Source organism: Choloepus didactylus, chromosome 6, assembly GCF_015220235.1.
Source record: "Choloepus didactylus isolate mChoDid1 chromosome 6, mChoDid1.pri, whole genome shotgun sequence".
Taxonomy (NCBI): domain Eukaryota; kingdom Metazoa; phylum Chordata; class Mammalia; order Pilosa; family Megalonychidae; genus Choloepus; species Choloepus didactylus.
Genome location: NC_051312.1, coordinates 69,619,931 through 69,623,832, shown reverse-complemented (window position 1 = coordinate 69,623,832; position 3,902 = coordinate 69,619,931).

Here is a 3,902-nt window from a genome sequence, read left to right as displayed (position 1 = left end):
TACATTTTCCACCTGGACTTCAAAGGGGAGCAAAGCAGACCTGTGAAGCCAGAACCAAAATCAGCAGGGAAGGTAGACAGTGTCCTGAGTGCCAGGAGAGTGTTGTCATGGAGCCAAGGCAAGGCTCATCTTCCAAAAAGGAAGAGCCGCAGAGAGTGGTGGTCTGGAAGCAACAGAGTAAGAAGCATCCTTGTGCCTCTCTCCCTCACCCTTTGGGAACAAAGGGGGTGAAGAGGTGGTGGTGGTGCTTCCAGGCCACCACTCTCCATCGTCCTCCCTTTCTGGAAGAGTAGCTCAAGTAAGGTTAGAAGATCTAAGATGGATTTACTCACATGTCTGGCTGTCAGGGGGTTCCTTGGTTCTATCACATGTGGCCTTTCTGGCAGGCTAGCTCAGGCCCATTTGCATCATGGGCTCAAGGTTTCAACTTCTGTCAAAAGAGCAAGTCCTAAAATGCAAGTGCTTCTTAAGCCTCTGCTTTTGTCTCATTTGCTAATTTCCCCCTGGCCAAGGCAAGTCACATGTCCAAGCCTGGCTTTGAGGGATGGAGAAATAAACTCTATCCCCTGATGGGAAAAGTAGCAAAGTCACATTGAAAGTGTACACGGATAGGAGGAATTACTGTGGCCATCTTTGAAAAGAGTCCATCCCAGTCACTAACTGAGACGTGGAGTAGAGATTGGAAGGGGCTGGAGACTCAATTAGCGTGAGAGAGAACAGTGGTAAGGAGAAGTGCTGAGCATGCAGGACAGTCACTCCACACATGGAACACACTTGTGTCAGTTAGGAGGCTTTACTTCAACTTCTAGAAATGTATTATCTCACTCAACAGAAAGCGTGGAGGCAGGGCAAGCTCCAGCTTAGCTGAGACAGCAGTTCAACAAGGTTGCCTGTGACCAGGTTCTTTCCATCTGCTCGGTGCCCTCTGTATTTAGGGCTTTGCCCTTTAAGCTCGCAATAAAATGACTGCAGCAGTTTCCAGAATCACATCCAGGTACATGTAGAGGAAAAAGAGGGACTGTCTCCTCCTGTGCCTCTTGGAGCAAAGAAACCTTTCTTAGAATCCAGTCCAACAGAATTCCCTTTATAGCTCCTTGGACAGCATTGGGCCAAGAGGATGGAATTACCATCGTTGGCTTAGGAGACTAATCACCTCAAGTGGGATAGATGCTAGGAGTGAACCACAATGACCCCTGGGGCCCTCAAATGGAACGGCTGAAGGAAGTAATGAATGAACGAGCCTGGTCCGTGGGACCTCACATGGAGTCAAGCGCTGGCTTCGTGGTAGGGCTTGGATGGTAATTTTAGCCCTGGGACTCGTTGAGGCTCTTTGGGCACTTGTGCCTTCTGCTTATGACAGATTGTTGATCTCAGCTATGATTTATTTGCAGCTGCGTCTTTAGACAGGAATGCAACCCTTTCAAGGAGAACAAATGCGATTCCCCTGAAAAATTGTGATGATCCACATTATGACATGGCTTCGAGGAATGTATGGTGGTTAAAAAGACCAGCCAGCTCATACAGACACTCTCAAGTAAACCACCAAGCCCCCTCCTTCGTACACAAAAACCGTCATCACCAGGGCAACCGCAGCACAGCTGCCTCCTTCTCCCCCGCCTTCCATTTCCCCTGGCTAAGTGAGGCCTTTGGGAAGCTCTCTCCCCTTTGAGGCAGCTCTCAGTGGGCAGAACAATTGGATTACACTGGGGGAGGGAGAGGGTATTCACGGAGACCCTGCTCAAAATGCTTACTGAACTTGCCTTGTGTATTTGAACATGGTTAGTTCTACCCTAATCCCTATACCCAAGCATACTGCAGATTTCTTAGAAACCAAACTTAAAATTCATACCCACCATTGAAAATCCTGAGTAATAAATAATGCCAGATCAGGGGTTGCCAGCATTTTAGAGATTTGAGAGCATTTTAGAGAAGGCACTACATTGTTTACCTGTATTCTTTTGAGGAAGAGGGGGACTGAGTGGAGCTGGGACTTAAGAATGCCCCTGCGAAGGCCCAGAGTTAAAAAAGAAAGAAAAAAAAAGTCTCCCCTCATAGTCTACTACTTGGAGATTCATCCCAGTAGATCCTTTCTAAACATGCAGTTTCAGCCACGGAGAGCTAGCAGTCAGTCATTTTTTATCACAATTTGCTTTCCTTTAAGGCTGGCTTTTGACTAGTGAAAAGGGAGAGAAGTGGAGGCAGAGAAATCGTTTTGCAGCCTGAGTACTTTGAGGAAGTCAGACCCATGCCAAAGTGGGTGTTTCGGGGCTGTTAAGTGGAACAGTAAAGGGCACAGAAATGGAAGGAGAGGGAAGCCAGAAACCATTGCAATTCTGTCCAAAGCAGGAAAACAGGAGGCCATCTGTCTTGTCCTTCCACCGTGGTTGCCCATGCTGGCTGGAAAAAGAGTGATTTTATTTTTCTCCAGTAGGAGCATCTTTTCTTAGACTTGCTCCCTCTAGTAGTTAACGGTGTCACCATCTACACAGGCTCCCGGGCTGTGCTAGGCTCATCCTTTGTCCTTCGTCCGTGTCAACAGGTCATGACCACTCTGCCTCCTTAATATTGCTTAAATCTTTCTCTCCCTCCCCATCTCCATGACTGATGCTTAGTTCAGATGCTCATTCTCTTTTCCTCTTTCCATTTTCTCTGTCTCTAATTCATTCTCCATTCTGCCCAAGAGGATCTTGCTGAACAGCTCATCTGATCATATTACTCTGGGGTGGATGCCTTCCCTTTGCCCCTCCAAATCCACTCTCCACCTTCTCTGTCTTGCTCTTTGCCCCCGGAGGCTGACCTGTATGGACCACAAAATGTCCTCCCTTGCCCTCTGGCTCCTGGGTTGAGTTCAGCCAATGGGGACATCAGCAGGAGGTCAGCAGAAAGAAGAGAGTGAAGCTGGGGTATTTATTCCCTGGCTCCCTCAGTGCGAAAGTTGCCTCAACTAATGACTACAGCTCCTCTCATATACCATATATTGGGGAAATAGATGGTAAATTCTCAGTAAATATATGATGGGTGAACACATGAGAATTTTTGAGAACGTCACACTTTTCAATTACAGGCATGCTTAAGGAAAAGGATTTCAAGATAATATAAACTCCAGGCAGTATATAGTCTTCCCTAAGTTTTGGGAACAAGAGGCTAGAGGGAATGAGGCTTCTGAGCGAGTACAAATCAGTACAAGATTTCATAACCCTGATCAAAGCTCTGGAAGGAATAATGGCATCTTTCCCATCAGGCTGTCTCTAATGACTCCTGGATGAATCACTGTTGGAAAAAAATATAAAGAAGATGTCCCAAGTGCCAGACGTAATCTGTGGAAAAATCCTTTCCTTTAGGACAGTTCTCACATTTAGTAAATATTCCCCTGCTGGGAGCCTCGCCACAGGGGAATGCCTTGGAGAGTGGTGGGGGGCATTGGAGGGGGTCCGAGCAGGTGGACCAGTGAGAGGTCTTGCTTGGAGCTAGGGTGGGCTGCTGGGGAGGACAGCAGAGGGCCTGGGATGCTGCAGGTTCCCCCGCATTCAGGTGGCTCGGCTAACAGAGCCATTCTTCAACCCTTCTTTGCCCTGGGTCTGGCGACTGAAGAAATATTTTTTGGGAAAGATGCATAAGAAACTCTCACTTGTGAGTCGTAGGGGGAGGAGAGCAAGGAAGAGGATTTAGCCTTTTCATTTTATACCTTTCTATATAAATCTCATGTGCAGGTGCTATTTTTGAAAAACATCAAAGAAGTTACTTCACCAGTGGGATGTAAGGCTTCTTTTTTCTGTTTTCAACAAACTAATAAATGTCATAACAAATCAGTGCTGCTTTTGTACTTGAAGGATTTTCTGAGACAGTTCTGAATGCAAATATTCTACCTCTTTGGTCTCGTATACCACAGAAATGGCCCAGAA